The following is a 14,337-nucleotide window of genomic DNA, read 5'->3' on the forward strand; positions in this document are numbered from 1 at the left end:
GTACAAAATATGTGATAAATATTAATATAGAGGTGTGCATGAAAGAAAATATAATACATACTAAAAAATATACAAAATACAAAATACGATCGAAGAATGATACAACACTTAAATAAAGAGAGACCAAATTTACTATATAATGCAAAAAAAGCTGGGTTTTTTTGCTGATTTTAAAAAAAATGACTCCTAAGTTAATCAATTCTTTAATATTTCTGACAGAGAACAACTGGATATGTTTTTATTCAGAAAGATTTCTCCAATAATACTTTTTTATATCTTTTTCTCGGATTTTATTATATTTTTTACAATCAAGTATAAATTGGTATTCATCTTTAATAGAGATATTATTACAATTTCTATATAGTTTATCATTTTTATCAACATTATTGTATCTGCCCGTTTCTATGCTTAATATATTAGCTGATATACGATTTATACAAATGTAGGTTTTGTATTGTTAAGTATTGCTTTTTTTATTTCAACATTTGCATTATCCAATTAAACAACAAAACGACCTGGCATATTTTTGTGTTAACAGCCTATTCTCATGCCGAAGTTTCTATCAGAGGTGCCGTCTTTTTGTTATTTTAATCTTTACAGAAAGAGAATCAAATTGGTCGAAAAAATAGGGGGTCACAGACCATTAAGGCTCAACATTTTACTTTTAAACAGGTATGTAAAAAGGATCATTTTTTAATGAAATGATATGGAAAATAGAGGTGTTGACTTGTTTTTATCGGAATAACAAAAAAAAAATTCTATGACACTTGGGCCGAAACTGTGATTTAAAAAGCTGCAATATAGCTTCAAAGAATGAAGAAATAAAAAACATAGCTCACAGATAAGGAAAAAAAAAATATTTTGCCTTAAAACCAAATAATTTGCTGGAAAATGGTGAAATGTCATTTCGAGCCTTTAACAGATACACATAATAACGAAAATATTTTTTTAGTGACATAAATACAATAATTTAACATTCTAATCAATCAAAATTTATTTATTTCAAAAAAATAATTTACGACAAATACTTTTCGTGTGCATTGTTATTCATGCGTGAAATTATGCGCAGTCGAATATTCCCAAACTTCATGGATGAGAGACAACCTAACACCAAATACGTCAAGAAAGTAACTCTCACAGATAAGCCACATAAACATGTCATCATCGATATCCTTATAGGAGTTTTTGCCCTTGAAAGATTGTTTGTGCCATTTTTGTCGAGTCGAAAAAGCAAGACATAACGATCCTACATCCCATCGTCGTCGTCGTTTCGTCGGCGGCGTCCACAAATATTCAATATGTGGTTAAAGTTTTTGAAATTATAATAACTTACTTGAACTATCCTGGACTTCTACTAAACTTGGTCAGAAACCTGTTTATGTTCATAAGATAGTTTCCAGAAGTAAATTTTGTTAAAATTAAATTTCATTTTTTTTAGAATTTTCTTTATAAATGGACTATTTTTTCTGCTAGGAAATAAAACATTCCCTCTTCTGTATTTTACTTATACATGAACTTAGTTTTTCTGCCAGGAAACGTTACATTCACTTTGTGGTTAAAGTCATATGAAACCTCAAATTAAAAAATATTAATGCATATATTTTTTATAACAAAATGGATAGTTTTCATTACTAAACTTTTTTAAATATACTTTTTTCTAAAGAAAATTCCTTAATTTGTCCATATTTAGAAGAAGTTTACTTTTGTTAATTGCTTGCTTCCAGGAAGCGATTCGCCGACAAATTTTCCGTATGCAAAGTGACCTTAGTGTGAACCTTCTCGTAAAAATTCTGTTATCGCATAAGCATGGATCTGTCACTGAAATAAATTATTATCTGATTGTACATGTTAAACACGTGCTCAATTTTTATGCTTTTGTTGATTGTTTACTATGAGGTGACAATCGGTAAACTTCTTAGTCAAGACACGGAATTCAATGAGGTGCCTTATTTGTTAAATTCTAACACACAGACAGAAAAAAAATCATAATTATACGATATATTTGCGTAAAAAAATGATAGTAAAGTTTATGATATATACATACATTGGTTCAAGAATTGGATAAACATTTTTTTTCACCAGTCACTCGTTTCATATGACTTTAAAGTTTTTAAATTTGGATAACTTTCTTAAACTATCCTTGATTTGTACCAAACTTGGACAGAAGCATGTTTCTAAGTATAAGATAGTATCAAGAAATACATTTTGTAAAAAAAAGATCCATTTCCCCGTATTTTACTTATAAATGAACTTTTTTTTCAAGTTAACTTTACATAAAGTCTGCAGTTAGAGTTTTTTAAGCATTTTTAAGATTCTTAAACTATCCTGGATTTTTATCAAACTTGGACAGAAGCTTCTGACAATCAAAAGATAGTATCGACAGGTACATTTTTATTCAGTGTTTTCATCATTTTTGTTGTTTGTGTGACTAACAGCAAAATTAGGCAAGACACTGGGTTCCCCGGAACCCTTACAATTTTTTTCATATCAACTTTGAAACTTAATTTTATCAAAATGTTCAGCAAAGTAAGGTCTTCAAATAAGTAACATGTCCTAAATCACAAATTGATCCCTTATAAGAAGATTTTTTTATAAACAGCGAGACATAAGCATGCTGTTTCCGGTGTCGGTGTCGAATTAAACAATATCATGGTCTGTGATTAGGTCTAGTATATAGTGAACCACCAGTAGCAGGTCAATGATATTTAGTATGCAGTTGGCATATCCCATTTGCATAGAGAATTTTTGGTTCCACCCCGTGGTTTTTGGTATTTTGACTTTTTGAAAATCTTGCTTAGATTCCATGTATCAGTTTGTGATTAGGTTATCAGTTCATGGAGAGTTTAAGAGGTAGACCAATATCAATTAATATGCAGTTGTATAAGCATAAGCACATACCATAACCATAGAGAACATTTGGCCCGCCCTTTATGCCAGATGGATAAAGTACTTTTAATTTATAATTTCATCAACTGCTAAAATAATGAATTTGATATACTTTCGTTTCATATTATTTTATAAACAGAAATTATTAAAAGGGTGGAGTGTAAAGATGTCTTAAACAGTTTGGAAAATCAAGACTTAGTGTAATAGTTCTGCTGATTCAAATTTATTTTTAGAATAATTGAGGGTTTAATGATAAAAAATAGGCTTTCCATATATGATAGACAATTTAAGCAATGCACGCATTCTGCAAAATTCAATACGACAGCCATTTTCAAGATGATTCGTATAAATATGCATGTTTACGAATTCAGCAGGAATAACGTTTTAAAAACAAGAAAATACTACGCATGCAAACAAATTTAAGCATATAATTAAATAGATTAAAAGTTTGCTAATAATGAACGTCAGAAGAAATGCAAATAAAAGAGAATATGGAAAATAAAGTCCATCCATTTTTCGTTTAATTTCAGCCCTTGGGCAATTTTTGTTGTCCTTACCGGTTCTTTAAAAGTAAATCGTCGTTCTTTTCTAAATATCTTTGAACGTGAAGATGATATGCAGCTTTACATAGTCCATATTTTGATTCAGTCTGTGATAAAAGTTTTTTTTTAATCAATAACTTTGTCAAATCAATGAATGTTATGACATGTTTATGATAGATAGACAGTATCCGAGTAAAAATTCGAATTTACAAATAAAATTATTTATTTTCATTTATACTGACAAATTAGACTGCGAGTTATTTTTACACTAAACGAGTGGTTAAAGGTTTCAGTCATCAATAACTTTCTTATCCCCCCTCCGGAAGCTTTTTTTGTGACTAAAATACAGCATCCAGAGCAAAATTAAGACATTGGTTGTTTTAATTTTTCTGTATTTTACTGATAATAAGATAAGTGGTAGGTTAATCATATTTGGTATGCAGTTGTATAAGCATTGGGCATCATATTTCTGTGAAGATTATTTGCCTCGATCATTTCGTTCATGGTCTATTGACTTTAAACATTTTGCTAGGTTAATATGTATTAGTTTGTTATTAGGTTAGTACAGGGAGAACCATGTAGGGTAGGCAAATAAATAGAAGATTATATAGCCCCAACCAACCCTCTCACCATAGTATAATGACATCGAATGTTTGACATATTTTATAATCTAATGTTTGATGTTATGTGTGTTTAAAGGGAACGACCTATACCAAGTCAATGGTATTTGGTATGCAGTTGTATTAGCCCCGGCACACCTCATTTGTATGGAGATTGTTTAGCAATATACATGGTTCATTGACTTTATATATTTGCACAAATAATTAAACATATTAACATATTGCTATTTTAGTTTCAACAATTGCATAATAAAAATTCCAAAAGGGCAAGGTATAGTTCTGTGATAGCAGTTAACTAATACTTACACCGATTATCGCATGAGTGACAAAAGAGTCCCGCGGAACTCTTTACCATTTGCTTAATATATGTCAATATATAGATATTGACACAGTTGTGGTTGGGGAAGACGGAAGTGCCAAAAAAAAAGAAGATATCGTGTTTAATTTTTTTATTTTATTCTAACAATCAGTTCTCTAAAATTGATATTGATTTTTTACCTGATTACCTAAATATTATTATTCTTCACTCAATATGTTCTTTTGAAACGCCGACTAAGAACTGGGATTCTTAGAGAATTACTCCATCAATTCACCTCTCAAATGTGCGAACAGTGGAATCAACCAAGTTGTTTTAAACATATACTCATCATAGACCATACGAATTAAATGTCTTTCTTGATCTTGATCTTGCCATAAATGGACCGTCTATTCAGTATCTTCTTATGTTGCTGTTGACAACAATATTACTTGTCACGGGTTTGATGATGTTGACGAGTCATTTTCAGTATTTTCTATGTACGTTTACCATTTTGACATTGGGGTTATCTGATATTAAGATGATCACCAATATACTGGTTCCCTGGAAACCAAACTCGTTTTCATCTTTGTTGTTAAACTTTGTTTTGAAATGACACCATACGGACAAGACTAGTGTCACCAACGCAACGGAATCTAAATCTGCATCACCTGCACTGATTGATGGTTACACATCTGATATTCAAGATAGCTGAGACTACAAGACTACAAGGATGAAACTGAAAAATAGAACAACAAGTTTCTAAAACTGCTTCTTCAACATAATTGAAGATCGACAAAGTGGTGGCATCTCGCAAATGTCTTGTTTTTCTGCATTGGATCTGTTACAGCGAAACTCTTTATGAGTCTAGTTTCATCTTCCGTTCATTATATTATGAATGGATCCCGAAGTTGCTTTCGTGTGCTCATTTTGGTGCCTATCATACATAGCTAACATCCAAAATTGGAAACACGTCGGCAACGTTGATTGTTCTGGTCTTTCTGAAATTATATTTCGATGCGATTAAAGATACATGAATGCACCTATACTATAAACTACATAAACTTGTAAATGAAAAACGCAATGGAAGGCTTCAATGATTAAAATGGAGTTATATTTTCTTGGATTTTAATCGGCTTTAGTAATTGTTTGTTAATAATCCAATTTTGGAATTATATTTTGTTGTAAACGTTTGTTTAAGTTAGCATATCAATTATATTAAACTGTTCACTATTCATACACATGTATCAACTATTTTTGCCTACGAAATTATTTCTGCATCATTGCATTAAAAAGGTTACTCTCTGTAAATTTCTTTTGATCAAGTTTTTGCATGAATCGAAAACATTTGTCGTTATAAATTTATTCAACCCATTTTAGCAAGATTTGATGACTGTTTTTTTCTTGCCTCGAATAAGTCGAAAATCGAAACTAAGGCGTGCAGTTGGCTGTTTAAACAATCTGTAGTTTGTGATAGAGTATGTGCTTGGAATTTGGTATGCATGTGTATATTAGCACTAACACATCTAATATATATGGATATTAGTTAACCTTGCCACCGCAGTCAAGATCTATTGACTTATTTTAGTTTAATTAGTTTGTGGTGAAACCAGTTTTATGTAGCACAATACAAACATTTTTTGACTTCCAATATCTAACCTTTAAAATGCTGTTACTTTTTTCAGACTTTGTATAAATTAATAAAAGAGGTATATATAGATAGATAAAAGATTAATATTTTAAATGAATGCAATATTTTTGTTATGCAGTCATGGTGTAATCAATTATTATGCAATTAATGTCAAAATCTTGGTCAGTTCACTTTAATGAATTTAGCTCTATTATCTTTATAACTATACACAAAATTTCAATGAAATATTATTCAACACAGCAGGAGCTACAAAAGAGTGCCTAAATTTATCGTTTTCGTATCTCGTTCTCTCATTAATCTCTAATTAGTGTAATAATCCTTACCACATAAAAAGTATACAATGTTTGATTAGGTGTAAAATTTAATCTAAACATTGTATCAATCATCAAAGACACCCTTTTGTAAATAATGGCCCTATGAACAGCATATAACAAAATCAATTCTTTCGAGATATCTATGAAGAAGCTAATTTCAATTGAACGTGGAAAGTTTTTGTAAAATTTTGTAGACACAGTTAACATTAAAATTGTTTGATTACATTATTGTTGTATGATAACAACATTGCATTAATGTGAAGAAGTTATCTGTTAGCTATCTATAAATACCACTTTTATAAATTTTCTACCATTATTAAAAAAAGTTACAGCATTTTAAAATGGGGGAATAGGAGGTATAAAATCTTAGTATTGTGCTACCTTAGGAACAACCACTAGTTGAAAGTCGATGATATTTGGTATGAATTGGCATAAGCCGTGGCATCTCTTGTTAACATTACACATTTACTAGCAATAGTAATACTTATTTCACAAATGAGTCAACGGCTAAATTTTTACCCTGCACTTTCAGTCGGAGTTCATTAGCTATAAATGTTTACATGTTATAGTCATTTTCAATTGAACGTTTGCATTATTTTTTCAAATTTACATAAAAGCCGAGACATATCTCTTTGTCAACATTCATTTGATTCCAATGCTATTCTTTTTTGTTATTAATTTGGATTTTCAATTATTTTGGTCGAAGCGCAAATGAGTCTTAAGACTTTAGGCATGGCTTTTATGGCAACAAATGAGTTGTAGAGTTTCAAGTGATCTACGTATATTCAAATCTTCGGATAAGTGGGAGCAGATCTTGCTTGATTTATCAATTGATAGTCTATGGTTAATGTTTGCAAATTATAGAAGGTTGCAAGCTATTTTAGCTGTGGAATAGGGACGAAAGATACCAGAGGGACAGTCAAAATCATAAATTGAAAATAAACTGACAACGCCGTGCTAAAAATGAAAGAAGACGTTGTCAAACAGACAAACAATGGAACACATGACACAACATAGAAAACTAAAGAATAAGCAACACGAACCCCACAAAAAAGGGGTGATATCAGGTGTTCCCGAAGAGTAGGCAGATCCTGCTCCACATGTGGCACTCGTCGTGTTGCTTATTTTATAACAAATCCGGTAAATAGCCTAATTTGGTAGATGACTTGGTCAGTTAACAGTACATCACATTTATCCATGTTTAAATCAACATGACAACTATTATTAAAATTCGAACCCACGAAATACATGTCAAGTCCTATCAAAGGTATTTGAAATGCAATTGTTTGAGCATTAATATATCTAAGTAGCATGGATTTGTTTGCCCCTCCCCACAGCCGTGGTCACTTGACGTTATAACTTTTGCGAAATTTACATTTTGATATGTTGAAATCTATGATTAGGTCAGTTGAAATGATATTTGACATGCGGTTCAATTAGCATTTTAATTCTTGATGCTTCGGAAAGTTAACATGTTAAAGTAAATTCCCTTCTATTGTTAATCTTTGCTTTATACTATCAAATTTACACAAAGGTGATACATATCTCTATGTCAATATTTATTGTTTCCAATGCTTATTTTCTCTGAAATATATTTGTTCGTCAAATCGTTTTGATTCAATCGCAACTGATGAGTCCTATGTAGTCGACATACCCATTTGGCGATTTAAACTAGGAACCTTATATTACCAGTACGTTTTTATGCATCACATAAAGTCCATCAATACATTTCGGTACTTGCTATAAAGGCAATTATCCCTCTCATCCACAGAGGTATCTGCGTATTACTATTAAATTCTTACGATAGTACTTAACATAGTTCTGTACTAGTGAAAAGAAGGGGGGTCAAAATGTGTCAGGAATTTGATATATAAGGGAAAACAATGTGGGACTGTGGTTTATATGGGGTATAAAAGTGAGATATGTAATTTAAGAATGAGAAGGGGATCTGCGAAAGAGAAGTAAAAAAATGTTGGAAATGAAAAAAAACAAAAAACAATGAGTACCCGAAGTCATCTATAGTATATGAATAAGATGTGGTATGATTGTCATAGAGACAAATATCCACCAAAGTTCACATAAGGTAGATGTTAGCAATTACTGACAACCTTCAACAATGAGAAAAATCCACACTGTCTAGTGTCGGATTTAAAAGGTTCTGACATGTCAAGTATGAAACAATTCAACTGAGAAAAATAACGGGCTAAATTTTAACAAAACAATTTACAAAAAACTGAAATGACAGACATGAACCAACGAGACCAAGTATGATACAGGCTCCTGACTTGAGACAGACACATATACAATGTTATGGGTTAAACATATCTGAAGGCGTCAGACCTCTCCATATCATGAGACACTTGTGCAACAGAACAACACAAACACTAACAATACAAAACAATAAAGAAAAAAAAGAAAAACAAATATGAGAAACAGCAATAAACCATAACCACTAAATTACAGGATCCGGACTTTGGAAAAACACATTTATAAGGTGGCGTTTTCAACATTTCTGAAGGTGATAATCCTTTCCCTAACCTGGGACAATTGTGTAACAGTACAACGTAAGAACAAACTTCTGAAATAAGGTCAAAAGGGCTAAACTCATCAGATTGATACAAAGTAGAAACAAATCTATCAAAAATAGACAGGACGTGATGATATCCATCTTTGAAAATAAAAACGACACAAAGTAAATATCTAAGACTTCTCGAAAATACTCACAGCTAGTTCAAACTAAATGAAAAATTATAACATAAGACTTGTTTCTTAGACTAAAACTATCCTGCCAATTTTCTGTTTTGAACTGACGTAATATTTCCAACAACGACGGCAACAGCCGATCATCACTACCCTTGAAAATACGTTATACGTATGTGTATCGGGATAATTTGTAGTATTACTGATACGTTGCATGGCTTCATTGGGGTTTAACAATAACATTAAGAAAAGTCGTGCACCGTGTCCACATTTTTTTTAATGTTAACCTTCAAAGTAGAAGTTATAGGGACATCAGCTGTCAATTTCATTTTCACAGATTTTTTTCTCTTATCTTGATGACCCAAAAAAAAAAGAACAATTAATAATGGATGGACTGGAATTATATTGCATCACCATTTACTGGGTACTTTAGACTTGACGCCACCTAGGTTTTGATAGTCAAATGATACGACGTAAAATAGAATAATATATATATATATCTATATATATATAAGTGCCTATAAATAGCAGCACATGACATACAAATCTATGGGAATGTGGATTAGTCAGTACAGAGATTAATTCAATTACACAAATAAAATTATAGATTGCCTAACAATGTAATTTTAACACACGATCTAGTATGTAAATATAAGAATGTTTAAAATATTTACAAAATGATGAGAATAAACGCAATATTTGTATCTATCCAGGTGAAATCGGATGTGGATGATAAGAAACTTTTACAGCTCAATGTATATGTAGAACTAAGCTGCCTTGAAAATAAAAAAAATTTGCAGCTCAATGTCTATGTTGAATTTGGATTGAGCTGCCTTAAAAATAAAAATAAATTGCATCTCCATGTATATGTTGCTCTTGGATTTAGCTGAAACATCCGATTTCACCTGGATAGATGCACGCTTGATAAAGCTAGTTGGTCTAGAGAAATATTGCGTTTATTTTAATCATTTTGTAAATATTTTAAACATTCTTATATTTACATACTAGATAGTGTGTTAAAATTACATTGTTAGGCAATCTATCTATCTATATATACATATATAAAATACAGATAGACGGTGCTACTTACATTAACGATTGTTCAAAGTATGTATGAATGATTTCAGTTTATAGATTCAAAACCTGTTCATCAACGTTTGACCTGTACTAGAATCAATAAATTGACCAGTCAACGAAATGGTTTTTACCAATTGTTTCGAAGTTTTACTTTTCATATTGATATTCTTTTCTCTTTAATTACAGTACATGCTTAGCACACTAACAACCCATCTCGAGCTGAGGGTAAAATTAATGGTTTGCATAAATGCTGGTTGAAGTGAGGTTGACTTATTGCTAATGATACATCGGTTTTTTTCTTTCTTATTTTGACAAATTAGATCCAAATAGTACTGCGGATATAAAAACTTGCAATTGTCATCAAGAATAAAAATACAGTTTTAATTGCGCATGCCTTAAAAGGGTTGACAATTTTTTTTTATCAAAGCGGAATTGAAAAATTGTTTTTCACTATTCATATTCAGTTTTGATTCAATTTTGTCAACATAAGGTCAACAGTATATTGGATGTAAGTCAATAAATCAACGTATTTGCATACGAATTCAATAACCCCTTTACCATATTAACTGGGACGGAAAAAGGATTGCATTGCCAATTACACAACATCTTCTTATTCAAAACAAGAAAACAAAATGTCAACATTTAGAAGTGAAGCGAGACAGACACCTGTAAGACCATAATAGTTGACTGATTCTGCTCACAAAGGATCATTCAAATGCAGGGAAATCTATGACATGAAATCTAGAAGACGCAAACAATCGTCGATATACGATTACACGTGCCTGATTGTTTATTCATCTATACTTATATTTACATCAGAAATATCTCTCGATGGCTAACAAGTTGACCTTTATTCTAAAAAAATACACGAATTTTATAACGAATCAATGATACCTTGAGTCGAAGCTGTGAACATGAAAATGTCCCTTTATTTGGGACTCATGCCCAATCAAGCTAAACATAAATGTTAACTATGCAATACTAAGTTATTTAAAAAAAATACCAATTTATAGCTGTAAATAAACTCATCACAGATACCAGGATTGAAATTTGTATTGATGTACAAAACACTCCCTGCATTAAAGGCAATTTATTCCACTGCTTGTGAAAATAAAATATTGAAATTAAGGAAATAAAAAATTGTTTTCCCATCACAAACAATTTTTATATAATCAAATATGTGCGTATTGAAGTTTTACATTGTTTTACGTTAAAATAAAATAATTAAAATTGTTTTCTCTAAGCCAGAATATGATGAATGAGAGTCCGCTTGTCGAGCTTACTTACCGTTAATCTGTGACAGCTCATAAACTCCGGTAAAGTAACGAGTTTTCTTTTTAGGGCAGCTTGTTAATTATCACTGTCAGCCAATCAGAGCACACGGTAACTACTGGGTACAATAAGAATACACGTAACCTGTAATAGTCTCTAAACAATATATCTAATTATGCATGTGCAAACATATTTTTAAAACTTAATACATATATATCTAGGGCTTTGAACACAAATCGATCAAATTTGTTGTAAAGATATAAAAGAACATTGTCACCCTAAATAGCACTATTGATCTCCCTGTTAATTAACAAATATTAAACCTTCATATATATTTACAACACAAAGATGAATATTTCAAAAACTACCAACGCAAAGATTTAATTATCTAGCAACACGACCAATGCAAAGATTTTCTTTTGAATATGTTGTGTCATTCGTTTAAAATATCAAATAAACATTATATATAGAAATTTTTCGTGGTAATTCAACTCAAGTTCTAATATCGGTCTCAGTTCGTAACTAATCTAAATATCTAGCTAGAATAATAAATTAGTTATGAAGTTATTTGATGTATGATAAACATCTAAACGAGCATTTTCAAGTATATTTTTCCAATTTACGTGCCAAACTTTTAAATATAAAAAAATGTGGTATATTTGCCTATGAGAAAACTCTTCACCAGTTACCAAATGAAAAATAAGTTTAAACATATGATAGGCCACCTTTCGGTCTGCAAAGTAAAGGCTCATTAGTCAGCTTTAAAAGGCCTCAAGACAAATTTGAGATTTTTTAAATTAAAATAGGCATTATACATGTACTTATTAGTTCTTAATCTTTCTATCAACCAGTTTTAAAATACTACGACATTTTGTTTGGATAAAGGAATAAAACAATTATATGTATATTACTTAAGTCCCAAGTCATCGCTATACAGTCAGAAATAAAACAACAATGCAAAAATAAAACCTTATATAACAATTTGATTTAGATGCGACGTACAAGTGACTTTCCATTTTGAAAGAAATTTATAGGAATTAATTCACAATGTTGTACACTCACAGTTGCAAAGCCGAAGAAGTTCTTAGTGTCTTTCGTAGAGTAAAAACAAATATTGTTTAAACCGATCGTAAATAGACCCACTAGCTCGCAATTACGAGAATATCAAAAAAGTTGAAATAGGTAAAAGAGCAGTTTCATAGTGTTTAATAATTCTGCTATGATATCTCGGCAAACTCACTTTATATGTGTCTTTATAGTACTATGCAGGGATGGGCACGATTACTGATAAATGTAATCGATTAATAATCGATTACATGAAGGATTTTTGTGCAATCGATTAATAATCGATTACTCAAATTTTAGTATGTAATCGATTACAATCGATTACTTTTCGATTACTGTCAATTACATGCTTCAACATTTCAACAAAAAAATAACATGCCTGAGTAAAACACAATTATATTGCTCAACATTTGTATAGTTGAAATTAAGAACTTTACCAAATACATCATTTAAAGCATTGTTTCTTAATTATAAGTTAGTAGCTGTTATTTAGATCAAATCTCTTAACATGCTTAATGAAGATTAGAAATATTTAAAAAATCTTGAAATTTTGACTTTCAACATAAATGTAAGATGTCATGTATTTCAACAATCACTTATTCATAACTAATTGTTTTGCAAAAAATTTGCTTTCTTACTGACTTACGTTAGCTTTTTTGTTTTTACTCTTAAAAAAAATATTTATGCATAGTTAATTATAATGTTTAAGGAAATATAAAAAAAAAGTAGAATAATTAATCAGTTCAGCTAATTTTTAAGATCAAAATTATTAAAAAATTATAATGACATGATGATTTAAACCATTTGTTTGGATAACCATCCTAATTACAGATTATAAACTGCCACTGGAGTACAATTTATAACCTGGGGCTAAATATTGTAAATTTCCTTCTTAATTAGACATAAGATAATTGAAATAAAAACAAAGTATGTTTGTTATTGATTAGAAGACTTTGATCATCTCATTACTAAAGGCAAGAATGTTGTTAAGATTTGTTAACTTCTCCAATCAAATTATATGCAAAATATATCTAAAGTATCAAAGGGATACATGTATCTATTTCTAAAAAGAATTGCAATGCATTGCCATTGGTTCATTGTGAAAAGGATTTTGTGTTCTTTTTTAATTTAACTTATATACATGTATATCATAACATTTAAAAAATCAACTGTTTATGTATTCTAAGCTTTAATTTCAACTCTGATTGAAAATGATGTTTTCAGGAATTAAAAATGTACTACAGAACTTAACGAAAGACGGACATATTTCTTATTTTAGATCTATTTTATTATTTCAAATCTATTTTATTATTTTATTATTAAAGCTCTTGAATTATTGATAAGCACATACATCCATTAGTTTCAAAAGCTAGATATAAAGTAAATTTAGGTAGGGGATCTGGTTGCTCATAATGCAGCTTGAGACAATAGATAGAAATAAGGCAGTTGATTAACTCTCAAGTATTGTTGATGCATAATATTTTATCTGTACTACAAAGAGATAATATACATATTTTCCTCTGAAATAGGTTATTTTTCATCAAACTATTTTACTAAAGTAATCGAAATGTAATCGAAAAGTAATCGATGATTACATCCAAATGTTTGCTGTAATCGATTAAATTACGATTACATGTAATCGAAAATGTCTTCGATTACTGATTACTGTCGATTACTTGAAAAAATGTAATCAATTACAATCGATTACGATTACAGATTACGATTACCCCATCCCTGGTACTATGATATATATATTTAAGAGCAAGGAGCCTTTTATTCTGTTGAAGTCATTAGTTGCTGCCTATCATTTCATTGTTTTGTGTTATCGGTATTGGTGTTCTTGTGTCAGTTGTTTTCTTTTTTGGAACCTTTTTAATAGCCAATGACTAAACCAAATCGGGTTTCCTCATTGTCA

The 14,337-nt window shown here is 30.4% G+C and overlaps 1 long non-coding RNA gene across 1 annotated transcript; it reads right to left on the bottom strand.

The window, feature by feature from the left end:
• Positions 1 to 4,482: 4,482 nt before the first annotated feature.
• Positions 4,483 to 11,520, bottom strand: LOC143074573 (uncharacterized). The gene is made up of 2 exons (XR_012977942.1): positions 11,373 to 11,520; positions 4,483 to 5,344 (listed from the first exon to the last, which is right to left on the bottom strand). It is a non-coding gene; the product is annotated as an uncharacterized LOC143074573 (long non-coding RNA).
• Positions 11,521 to 14,337: the final 2,817 nt, after the last annotated feature.

This window comes from Mytilus galloprovincialis, chromosome 5 (genome assembly GCF_965363235.1).
Source record: "Mytilus galloprovincialis chromosome 5, xbMytGall1.hap1.1, whole genome shotgun sequence".
NCBI lineage: Eukaryota > Metazoa > Mollusca > Bivalvia > Mytilida > Mytilidae > Mytilus > Mytilus galloprovincialis.